This window comes from Acanthopagrus latus, chromosome 10, assembly GCF_904848185.1.
Source record: "Acanthopagrus latus isolate v.2019 chromosome 10, fAcaLat1.1, whole genome shotgun sequence".
Classification (NCBI taxonomy): domain Eukaryota; kingdom Metazoa; phylum Chordata; class Actinopteri; order Spariformes; family Sparidae; genus Acanthopagrus; species Acanthopagrus latus.
The window spans coordinates 5,046,515-5,059,629 of NC_051048.1; the positions used below are offsets into that span (position 1 = coordinate 5,046,515).

The following is a 13,115-nucleotide window of genomic DNA, read 5'->3' on the forward strand; positions in this document are numbered from 1 at the left end:
AAATGACATATCCATATAGGGACATACACAGTATTATATGGTCGATAAAGGTTGGGTCAGTGGACCGGATAGCTGTCAAAAAGATCTTGTTGCATCTGTACACAAGGAGGAGCATGCACAGATCATTAAGATAATTCAGAGCCCTGGCCCTCAACATATCCAAGCGGGTCATACTCACTATTTCCTACATACAGGGAGATGCAGCTTGTTAAATGGTATCGGAGAAGTCATTGTCGCCACCCTTACTAAAAAGATAAATGAGTACCTCCTGTTGCTTTTGTAGGCTCATTTTCCATGAAGAAGTACGAACCATCGTAGAGCGCTCTGATGAGTGTATGAGTGTATAAAGTTCAAGGAGTGCAGAATATCCAGAGAGAATGTGGAGAAAATGTCACCGCGGAGATAAAAACTTAATGAGGATCCAAATCGTTTGATTTAGACTGTCACACTGTGTACTACAGAGCCTTCAGTGTGATCAGATACTCATCTAGTAGACATTATACAAGCTTCTAATTCATGCTTGATAATTTTCATATGCACTTGTTAGCGCCAGTTGCCAGAATAAATGTTGGAAACGTTGTAACTTTGATTATTTGGCTTGTGTTTTTCCATTTTATGTTGTGGACTAATCAGGTTTAGGCCTAAAATACCTTTTTTTTTTTGTCACCATGTACATGGCCGGAGCTGTACTGCCTTATTAGATTATGATTTTTGTTGCCACTATCCCTTGTGGTGTAATGCTTGCAAATGTTGAAACACAGACTTGAACTGTTGTCATTGGTTTGGTAGCATTCTTGCCTACACTTATAAGCTTAAGTGTGCTAATCTGTTAAATCTGCTTGTGAAGTGGACAAACTTGACATACAAACCTTCTTTTTTTGCTGCAGGAATCCACGTTTTGCTGAGCAGATGCACTGGAACACATCAAGACTGGAAGTTAGGAATACTGACCAGGAACTTCAAACCCACAAGGTAACATGCTGTAGATAAGTCCTGATATGGACCAGAACAGAGAGTTTCTGGTGTGAGTGATGCACTTTACAGTGTGATCTGTACTTTCCTGTGCAGAAAGTTGTTGAGTAGACACGTTGGGCGGGTAAATCTGCTGACCTTGAAACACAGTTTGCCTCCGGATGAGGAGCTTCGTTACATGTCATTCCTCTCTTCCGTCTCCTTCCCTCTCTCTACCTCTCACTATTGAATAAAAAGCAAACAAATGCATGAAAATTCACTTCGGGGACTCTGTAGAGAGGAATATTTGAGAAAATTCCAATTTTACCCCGGCATCTTCTGAGAAGGATGCAAGGCCTGATACCAGCTTGACATCAGCGCAGCAAACAATCAGAGGAACAAACCCTGCAGTGTTCTGGTCTGCGGCCTCTCTGCTTCTCATCAACGAGGCCGCTCCTTTTTGTTTCATTGACCAGCAGGTCGGCCTAATTTGTTAGTCCATCAACTCGCTGATTAGCCCGATGAAACGGCGTGTCGAGGCCTCCTCATTGTGCATGCTGTGTGTATTTCTGTGTGTACCACACAGCGCCTGCAATGTGGAGGCTGACACACGAGGAGACGTCTCACGTTCACTTCAGACGGACATGTTTGTCTTTCAAGGACCTCTGTACACATTTGTATGAAGCAACAAGGCTTTACTTAACACAAACAAATGGGGGAAACCTATCACCAGAGTAACCACTACAGTATTTTCTCCTAATTGTCGCCATCGGTAGCTAGTTGGCTCATTAAACTGTGTAACTATCAGTCAATTCTTCGTGGACCCGGTGTTCAGGTAGTGGAAGGTTTGTTGTTCTTTAATATACAAAGCGATTAGGGGCTAGCTGGTTAGCATGCTATCTTTAGTACATATCTATGCAACATAGTGCACAGATGTCTTTGATATAACTTCAAAAATGTTATTTCTCTGCATTTAGTTGATAATTTTTGTTCATTTTTGACTGTTTTAAACTCTTTTTTTTTTTTTTTACGTATTTTACCTTTTGAATTTTAACTTGATAACATAAGACTCAAGGTAACAAGAAGGGTAAAAACACAATGACCAAAACAAAATAAAGTCTGCACACATACACCAACAGGCACAGTGACACACAGGTATGCCCTATAGATTCATATATTGACTTAGCACAGAGCATCAACTCCTTCACATCAGTTCCTCTGTGTGTCGAGCAGCTATAGGTCGACACAGGCTCCCTTCTCCACCTGCAATCTATATACAAGTGGGTGGTCTCGGTGACAGGCCTGTTCCTCTGTGGCCATACAGAAAACTGAAGCTATCTCTGGTAGTGCTCATTATGTGCTGCGGCACTCCTGCACTGCAGTGGCACCGTGGAGCTCAGGAAGCATAATGGCCTGTGAAAGATCCCAGTTGAGTGCCACACAGATGACAAGCTTGTAAAAGCAAAACAAAAAAGCCTACTCTCCTGTGGTTAATGAACAAAAGAAAAAAAAAACTATCCCATGTCGCATAATCTCGAATTATGAGACCAATTTGGTGCCTGGTTGTTCGTGCTAACAACCTCTAAAATCTCCCAACTTCTTCCTGTTCTGCACAATCTTTCCTCTTCCAATTAGCTTATATGCTAATGTGGGCCTAGCTTTTCACAACGTGTGTTTCACTTCACCAGCTGCCATGCCTCCTAATTCCCACTTTCCCCTCTATTTTTGCCGTCGCGTCTGCCATTCTTAGTTCCACTTGCCCAGCCAGCCCTGCCCATTCAATCAGGTGTGCACAAATTAACTTAGCGTGCGGCTAGCCAATCCCACAGGGGAGTGCCACTGGGTAATTAGCTCTTAGGCTAATAGGCGTAGCAGTGGCACCAGGGAGGCAGAGTGCAGACCTCCCGTTGGTTCCAGACAGTTGTTTGTGTCTGCTGGGTCTCAATGCGATGCTGTTAGTTTGAGCAGGAGAAGACGGTGCATTAAAGAGCCGGGAGTGAGGAAATTGAGAGGAAAGTGGAAGATGATAAGAGCTGGAGGGAATGGGGGAGATTAAAGGAGGGAAAAAGCAGTTACAAGGACTGCGTGTGTTACTTGATGTAGCAGTTAAGGCAGACACATCTGAAACGGGCCAGTTAAGCAGCCTCTTGACTGTGTGCTGGGCTACGTAAGGATGGTGCTGCATCTTTTTATATGGTGCCATTTACTGACATTATGAGGTCTGAATATATACTGGTACATTTACTGGTCAGGCATATCTCACATGAACCAGTTGAGATACCCATGAACTCAGGGCGATGGTCAGCCATACGAGCATTAGCTTGTTTTGTCGGGTGCAACATATAGCTATCATGCCAGGTGGTTTGTTACACTTGGTAAGGTGGCACTTGAAACTTTTAAAAAAAAAGCTGGCCCAATAATCTGTATATCTGTAGCTTTTACGAAGCTAACTTGGATAACTTTTCATCATGAGAAAAGTCTTAGGTGCCGTATTTTGCTCTTCTTGGTGTAGCACCCCATTCAGAAGGGGTTTGGCACAGATTAGTGGGTAATGTGACGGGTTTACACATCCATCCTGCCTTGTGCCTTGTGTATGGGTCCCTTTTTTGTTAAATCCTGACACCTTGACGCTTAGCTAACTTTAGTTAACATTGTACCGTCGACAAAATCTCACCTTCAGTTCTTGCTGAAATATAGAAAACCTGTGTTGACTGTGTCTCTCCACTCATCCAGACTCATTTAACCCTCTGTTTTTTTTGTTTTTTGTTTTTTCTCAATGCAACAGGTTACTACAGTAAGACAGACCATGCTTTGGTCCTCTGAAACAAACCTGCCAAAGGTGACGTAGATCAGACGGACAAAGATTCCTTGTTTTACTGTCTCTGTTTAATGTTATACAGTTTAACAGCATCCTCTAATATGATCCTTGAAGTGAATTAACCCCCTCAAACCATCTGAATAAAAACTATGTATACATAACAACCACTCATCTGATGGTATTCTCCTTAAAAGAAATTGTGTGATGGATAGTCAGGGAGTAGCTGCTGCTCAACATCAACATTCAGGGTCAATAATTCATTCTTCCGAGCATTAGCTTCACTGAAGTGTCCATGGGTAAAACCATTTCACCTCAGGTGTGCTGTTGTCAAACTGTCCACCACTACAGAGGGCAGTGGAGTGAATTTTTCCCTTGGGAATGTAATAAACAAGCCAATCTGAAAATTATCTTTAGTCTCCTGCCCAGTTCGCTCTGCAGCTCTGACAGTCGAGAACGCTGCGTGAGCTCTGAAGACAAAGGATATTTTGACACGTGACACACCATACAGTGTCACGTCTCAGTGGGGTTCCCCAGCAGAAACAGTGGGTCCCACAGCGAGGACGAGCTAAAAGCAAAACCTGCCGGGAGTTGTTTTCAGAAGAAAGAGGAACCTGACATGCTGGATTCATGTTGTTTTTCTGGTTTGATTTAAGAGGAGACACAAACTTGGCCAACAATAAAAGCCTTATTTTACCAGACTATTTACTCTGCACAGTCTAAACCTTTGAACTCACCTGATCAGAGTTTATACGTCGATGAATTGGCTTCTACATCTCAAAATATATAAAAGTTTATTTTGTCAACAGGTTCCACGAAATTCTGTTAGGTTAGTTAAAAGTGAAAATGTGAAGACCATCATTCCAATCAAGAAGATAAAATTAAGCTTACATAAGCCAACATAAAGCTCATTTATAGCAGTAAAATAAAAATAAAAAAGATATTAATTAAAACTTTAGGTTTTCAACTTATTTATGTGTTTTACTGGTGTGACATAATTATAGTTTGTCAACAGGCATGAATTCATTTGGTACACCCAACTTAATTTTGTTATCTACTTTATTGATTAACAGAAAAATCAGAAGTGAAAGCCCAAAAAATCTTTGGTTATTTCTTTTTAAATGTGAGTGTTTCTGATTTCTGTAAAGTAAAATGTTCTTTGTCCCTAAACGTATCTTTAGGGACAGAAGTGGAAACCCTTTCCTCATCCCTAAATATCCACTGTATGTTCGTGGAGGGAGTAAAGGATTTTTAGTCTATGATTAACACCTGGTTTCATATTTTTCAATGCATTTTCTCATTGCTTGTTTAAGTGCAGTGAGGGAAGAAGAGAGGAAGCGAGGAGGAGACAAAACAGGTTGGGGACTCACTCACTTAGTCATTTTAGCTCGGGGCAGGTCCAAACTTGGCCTTGTGGAAGGAGGACACACACACACACACACACACACACACACACACACACACACACACACACACACACACACACACACACACACACACACATCCTTCACCCACACATTCAAGTACACACATCAAACAAATAGACAGCAATGCAAATATGCATTGATTTACCCCCAAGAGACGCACAATCTCTTTACACACCGGCACAAACTAAGCCAAATTATTCATTTATTCAGAGGAGGCTGAGTCAGGTTGCGGAAATACTCTCGCACTGGTCCAGCCCACGCTCCATTTAACACATCTGAATGAGTTATTGGCTGTGCAAATGGACAGTGCAGTCACCTTTTCAACAGGCTGTGGACAGTGTTACACAGAGGAGGATGCACTACATTACACACTGGGCGGACGCCTATTAGACTTCATTACATTACATCTCCAGCAAGTCACACATCATGTCAGCTCGTGTTCCCCGACTGCGTCGTTCCAATTATGACTGTTATTTTGGGTCATTTAAGGTGTCAGGCTGCTTCGACTCAAACGGTCAGATGTCAGATGGTCCGACAGCAGGAGGACAGGAAGTAACTGTTGGACGATGTCCTCCTATAACTTAAAGGAACAATTCAGCCCAGAAATAAAAAAAAATAAACGGTCGTTATTTGCTCATCTACATGCTGATGAAAAGTCATAGTCTTAGTCAGCTATAAGTCAGTTTTTACTCTGAGGCACAAAAACCACTTGGTTAGGGTTCGGAAAACATCTTGATTTGGCTTAACATACCTGTGTTGAGTCTGCATCCGATCACGGATGGAGATGGTCTGACTTCCTGCGACAAATACCCAGTTTTGGTCGCCCCAAAAACCTCGTGTGAAATTGTGGAAACATGCTGTAATGACTTTTAAGCTTAAAGTTCTACATGCAAGACTGTTGATTTTGTTCAGCTTTACAGTACGAAGGTTCACGGGGGAAATTAATTTCCAACCTCGGCCGCGTTCGTGTTTTGACCTACAGTTTGATGCTGCTAAGAACAACAAAGGCGGAACCGATCGGTCCAGAACACTTCACATCCTCTCGTCCTTTGCTCTCTCTATCTTTTGTCAGCTGAGGACGCAGAGAGGGGAAATGTAATGGAGGGTATAAAAGAGAGCGAGGGCAGCGTCTATTGATCTGGCTTCACAGAAAGTTAGAGAGATAAAAGTCAGAGTAAGAATAAACAGGCGGGGCGACGCATCCTAAACCTTGCTCGTCCTTGATTGAATCAGAAGTTGCCCAGGCTATCATTCACATTCTCTCTTTTTATTAGCAAACACTGATGCATGCATCATTCAGGCAGTAATGTAGTTACCTGAGGTTTGGTTCCTTGAATGTCAGTGATCTGTTCATGGCGTTGTTATTGAAAACTAAAAGCTCAACGCGGAGAGGTTCGATGATCAGATAATCAGATTTGATTTGATCCGAGGTTCCCTCTGTGGATTCAGGACTTTCAGAACTTCCAACTCTTTTCTATTTTGTTTTTTTCTTTTCGTCATATTGTGTTTTAGATGTTTCGATGCATCTGGAAGCTACATTCTTACATTTTAGGGCATTTAGCAGACGCTTTTTGTCCAAAGTGACTTACAGTAATTGGTACATACATTCACACACTGATGGCGGTGGCTGCCTTGCGAGGTTCCGACCAGCACTTCAGGAGCAACACTTCGACATGCAGACCGGGGGATTCGAACCAGCGACCTTCCGAAAACAAGACACCAGCAGAAGCTACCAGCAGGTTCTGCTCAGGAATTCTGCTGTCAGGATACTGACTATAACTGATGAATCTGAAGCTGGGTTAGGCAAAACCACCGTGAGCAAGCATAACATTTGGATTCTGCTGGGATTTGTACTAATGTGCATGAAAAGCCATTGATGGAAACTAACTTTTTGTCTGTTTTAATGGCCTCTCTGTGGAAACACTGGATCCCTGTGCCACATCGGTATAACAGCAACATCCGCTGTTTTGAATCTGACCATGTGACCTCTGCCGCGTGGCCCGCTGCATTAACAGCTGAATGCAGCGGGCCACGACCTTCTGATGCACAAACACACGGGAGGAAGTTTCCTCGAGTCCTTCACCTCCATCTCTCTCTCTCTCTCTCTCTCTCTCTGTCTGTCTCTGTCTCTCTCTCCCCTGTGAGCTCGTCGTGTTTTGCCGTTTCTGCATTTGCTTTGACATTTAGTTTCTCTCTCACACACACACTGTGATAGACCCCGCCGGGCAGATTAATTAGAGATGCTGTTTGGAAATGTAGCCGGAGCTAAAACAATGTGGAGACCTCACCCGACTGCAACACTCACACACACACACACACACACACACACACACTCCCTGTGTTGAGTGTTATATTGGTATGCAGCAGCAGTCGGGCTGGGAGAGTTATGATGCTGCATGTTATCGCTCTCTCTCCTTTTTTTTTTTCTATACCACATTTGTTGCTGACATTTTCTCCTTCTCCTTCACTTCCTGTGTGTTTGCACTTCTTCCCCTTCTGTCTCCCTCTTGTCTCCCTCTCAGGCTCTCATTAGATTTGAAAAACCCTAATGAAACACAAACAGGATGGGAAACACCTCCTCTCCCCTCCATCTTCTCTTTCTTCCTCCCGTCTGTCCTCAACCCATCCTTTCATTTCCTCGCCTCCCCCCTTCTCGTCTGCCTGTCTCCCCTCCCACGCCCCTCTCACCTCTTCAGCTGCTCTGTCCATTTTTATCCCCCCCCGCTCTGCTTTCCTCAAAGCGACATCCACCATTTGGGGGAAGAGGATGAGAGAGGGGAAAAAAAAAGACAGACACACAAAACAAAATAGAAGAAGTCTGCAGCACCTGCTCTTACAAAATGGCTGCAGTTCGTTTTTCGGAGGCGCAGGTGACATCTAACATCAGGATGTGGAACTGCTGCATTTGAGGAGCCGTTGCGAGGAGAGCGGAGACATCTGTTTGGATAGCTGAAGCGTGAATGAGAATTATAACCTCGTGGCATAAACACCCTTTTTCTTGTTTGTGTTTTTCCTCCTTCGTCGCCGTCATCCCGCTGTGTCTTTGGCTCTCTTTTTATCTCTCTCTCCCCCTCGCTAGCTTTTCTTCCTCCTCCTCCTCCTCCTCCTCGTCACTCCCTCCTTTCTCCTTTCCGTCTCTCTGTGGCAATGAATACCGAATCAGTCGGAGACAGACGGTGCGTGGGGTCTCCTCGGAGGAGGAGGGCTAAAAACACACACAAAGCGCACACATGCGAGCAGACATATGCCCCGGCAAGAAAAACCCTCTGTCTTCCACCGTAACACACACACACACACACACACACACACACACACACACACACACACACACACACACACACTCATGAGGACGCATGCTGTGATGATTTTGGCACTGATAGAATTCTGACAGTGTAATTTTCCTTATCAGTAATCTGCAGTCACTGAGTCTAGAATAGCTTCTTCAAACATCATTGAGGCCGCGGGGACGCTCCGAGGAATACATTAATGGAGAACACACACAAACACACTCACACACGTGTGGAGAGACGCACACTTTTCCAGGGAGACGTGTGAAACGACATCAAACAGTAATCAGACTCATCTTTCCTCCGTCTCCGTCTCCGTCCTTGTGTCCTTTCACCCTCGTCTCTCTTCCCCCCTTCCGTGGCTTCACTTTGATTTTGATTAACACGAACGCAACTCGGCATGAGTTGGCGCGTAATCTCCTTCGCTGGGCGCCGAGGCCCCCCCCAACATCCCCGCGTCACCAGATTAAAAGTTTCCACTCGGCGAAGATGCAGATGCTGACGTTGCATAACAATTAAGAGGCTGCGCGGCTGTAATACGAAAAGAAATTGGAAGGATTCACTTCTGTCCTTTTGCTCCCTGTGAGGAACGAATCGGTCTCTTTATAAAAGCACACATAAGATGGATGTTGTAGGTTCAGCAGCTGTGACGAAGCAGAAACACGAGACACGATGCAGAAAAACCTCATTGCAGTAGTTATTTCAGTCAATTAAGTTTATTGTGAAACTTAAAAAAAAAATCCTGCTTCAATTATATATCTTTTAAGGCTGTAAAGTGGGTTGCTGGTGTGATTCCCCAGATCAAACCATCCTTGAGGAGCTGAGCCCCAGATTGCTCCTGTCCGACCTGACAAGAAGCCACATTTGAGGGATCACTGCAAAAAGTTCATTCAATTCATCAACTGATATATTAATGTTGATTATCTTTTTTTTTTGTTTTTTTCAGTCGGGCTCCGCGTGAAACAATGACAACAAAAGACAAAGTAGTTCGATGACAGCTTGAAGTAGCGTGGGATCCTGAGAGCTGTGGAAATCTGACTCAGGCTCACCGACGAGGCAAACGTTTGTCACATTCAACGACTTCCTTCTTCTCTCTCTGACGTATCATCGGATGCTCCCCTGAAGCTGTAGCACCAAGCAGCACGCTGTTGCCTTGTTAGTACAGAAATCCATTGAATATATACAAAAGTCAACTTGTTTTTAGACGTTTTAATGTGGAAATGTGACATATTTTATCTTTTACCCTCTATCCACAATGCCTTGCTCTCCCACTTGACCTGCACTGAAGGTGGCACAGAGCTCCAGCTGTGGGTAATTATAAAATTGCTTTATTCTTTTCCAATCTGCCGATCCAATCTCTATGCAAAACCCTGTTTTAATTAAGTCACTAGAGAGTCATTTGGTTTCAGCCGTACAACTCACGAGTCCTGAGTAAATTCAGGATATTTCCCGCCCTGTCATCTGTTGATCTACAGTTATCAGACTGCGTCACCCAGGAGCAGTCGAACGCGTCAGCTTGTTTGAAGAACTCAGCCGAGGCAGTTCTGATCATTTTAATCCTCACAAAATGTCCTTATTAGCCGGAATTAGCTCTGGAGCGCAAAGTGCGGACCTTCCCCCATCAGTGCCAGCGTGCGTTTTAGCAAATGGCAGATGGCCACGGCATTACTCACACGACACTCGCGCGCCGATTTCATTCATTTTCGACTCGATGGTTGTGAGGCCCTTCAGACCGACACGCGGTGAGGATGGAGACGATGAATGTGAGAGGAGAAAGTTTTCTTTTGTTTTTAATCTGTTTTGGTCCGCACGTGCATTTTTTACTTCGGCGTAACGACGCGTCGGAGAAGAATTATGGCCGCATAGAAGTTGCGAAAATGAAACTAGGTGAGGAGCGAGGGGGCGAGTCAGCACATAAAAAGCTCCACACTTTATGCATTCCTTCAATTACAGCACCTCCTACATGTTTTATTTACCGTTCTGATGACCAGACCAGAGCCGCTGCTTCAGGCACAACAAGTTTGCTGGTTTTCTCTCGGGGGGGGTGGAAGGTGACATGGGGGGAAGATGCGGCGATAAACACATGAAGGGCCGGCACTGCAGCGCAGAAAAGCCAGGCCAATTTTTATGAGGAGGGAGATATGGGGACGTTTGAGGGAGCGAACCAAACATACGGAGAGGGGGAGTGGGCGGGAGAAAGGTTTGAGAACGGCGAGAGATTAATGGCAGAGTAGTGCAAGAAATTAGAAACGAGAGAATGAGAGGGAGGAGGCGGAGAGATTTAGAGGTGTCAAGAGTAAGAGAAAGTGACAAGCAAATAATAAAGGGATTTAGGGATGAAGGAGTGAGCTGGAAGAAGGTAGCGGAGGGGGTGATTTAAAGATGTTTTCCGACTCTCGCCCTCCCTTGTACCAAAACTTTACCGGGAGTGCAGAAAGAGGGATGACGGTTGGACAGGAGAGATCATATTTTACACATCCGTACAGAGAGGAAGATAACTCGATGCCGGAATGGCTGAAGAAGCAGCCCGAAGTCGGAGGAGTATTAATTTCCCTCTGCAGCCCCAGAGGGAACACATGATAGAAAGCGAAGTCAAGAAGGGTGAAATTCAAGGAACTGAAAATAAGGAATAAATTAAGACGAGAGAAGAGAAATGGAGGAGCTGAAATTGGAAAAACTGGACAAATGAGTTACTAAAGACAGCAAGTTTCCTCCAATTTCTAAGACGTATATCTTTATTTCATGCCTGACCTTTCTTAAATATCTTTCTCTTGGTCTCTTTCGTTCTCTTTTACTCTCTAACCCGGCGTCTCTTCTTTAGATAAAGCACATAAAAAGGGCAGAGATGATAAAGGAGATACTGTATTCTTGCGCTGCTTATTGCTCCCCACGAGTACCATTAAAGTTTAATCAGACTGCGGCTCCATCAATCCAGATCCTTTGTCTTCTTCTTGATTTACAGCTATTATGCAGTGTTTTTCCTCCTCCTCATCCTCACTCAGGAGACCTCTCGTCCCAGCGCTCTTTGAACAGATGTCAGAGAGAATCATCGAGGGATTTATATCACTTCCTGTAATGTTTGTCTTTGGGAACCAGCCTTTAAAGAGCCCCAAACTTGTGATAAAAGTATCTAAATGACAGTAAGCTTCATACTTTTTATCCATCTGGATTGTTTCGGTGCAGGTTGACAAGTTTGGGACATATCAGCCATAGAGATGTCTGCCTTCTCTCAACAGCAATGGCTCTTTGCAGAGATCATGACCAGGTTACTCAAGGTAATCCACCAAACTGGTTTTCGTGATCATTTTCATTTAGGAACCACATTCTTTCCACTGAACTACACCCTGATGATCCAGTTCAGAGCACACTCCGCCTGTAGAGTGCAACAGCTCAATCCCGGATCTCGTGGTGTAGACAGGTCTCTGTAAAGATGAAGTCCGTTTCTTTTACATTTCCCTTGCTCGTCTCCTGGGACTGGACATTCACCAGGAGCAGCCTTAAATCCAAGCCCGACTCACATGACTCTTATTCTGACTCTCCCGTAACTGGGGCGGTCCAGCCGGTCAGGCCCCGGGCAGTGATCATCTCGAAGTCCGCTGCTCTTAATCCAAAAACAGCCGCTTTCTTCTCCAAAGATGATGACAGCAGTACTCAATTCAGCAGGCAAGCTGGGAAAAAAAATAACAGAAGTGTTGTTAAAACTTGAAGGAGCTACTGGCTGCTGTATCTGCATGTGCCGCCATCGCCATCTCCAAAACTCGAGATGGATAAATAGCACAACTGGGAGTAGGAAGTGTATTTCTTGTACGTCTCTTTAACCAAGACACTGCATGATGGCTCATTATGGCTCAAACATTCAGCTTGTATTCTCATTCTGATGGTGACTGTGAATCCCCGAAGTCCAACACAGATGGTTCCCTCCAAAAGAAAAACTGACTAACAGACAAAGGCAAAGTTCTGGGTCAGCTCTACCCTCAGAAAGCTGGCAAAGACGATGCGATGGATGTGGTTCTGCTGTGAGAACATGAGGTGGGCTCGCTCATACATATTCCGGCCCAGACTTCTTTATATCCCAACACAGATTCTGTCAGGACCACAGTTAAGCACGACTACTCCAGTAATGTGAACAACAAACTCAGTTCTGTTCGTTGCAGATTCTCTGACAGCAGCCGTGTGGGAAGTCAAGCGAGCGCGATACGGCTGACCGAAAATGTTCTGACGTCTTTGATCGCCGATCCGATCGTGAAAGCAGCCAGACTGCTGACGTTCGAGGCAATTAATCAGACGTCACAACCTCCTTCACAGAGATCACCAAACGACGGCCCCCTGGAAGGAATCGTCCCAATTCTAAAACAGGTTCAGAGCCCCTGCTAGTCAGAAAAAAAACTCAGGCACAGCATGTGAGGCAACGCTGTGCCTGATTTGTGGATTTTGAGGTGCTTGTTTGCTGCTGTTTATTCTGTTACTTTTGGTCTGCACACACTCAATCATCAGGCAGGAGGCACATTTTCTGAATCTCTTACAGCTTGTTTGTTTAAAGAAGGGAACATTAATAAAACCAGATATCGGGCTCTGTGTTTTTGCAGCAGCGTTAACGCAAGACGGAACTTTTTATCATCATGACACAACTGCACT

At 44.4% G+C, this 13,115-nt stretch overlaps 1 protein-coding gene across 1 annotated transcript in view; it reads left to right on the forward strand.

Annotated features, from left to right (window-relative positions):
- Positions 1-13,115, forward strand: part of htr2cl1 (5-hydroxytryptamine (serotonin) receptor 2C, G protein-coupled-like 1) — a 129,280-nt gene that overhangs the window by 38,608 nt on the left and 77,557 nt on the right. Inside the window, exon 4 of the mRNA XM_037113298.1 lies at positions 888-972. The gene's annotated coding sequence lies outside the window, so the exon portion shown is untranslated. The remainder of the gene's footprint in view (positions 1-887; positions 973-13,115) is intronic.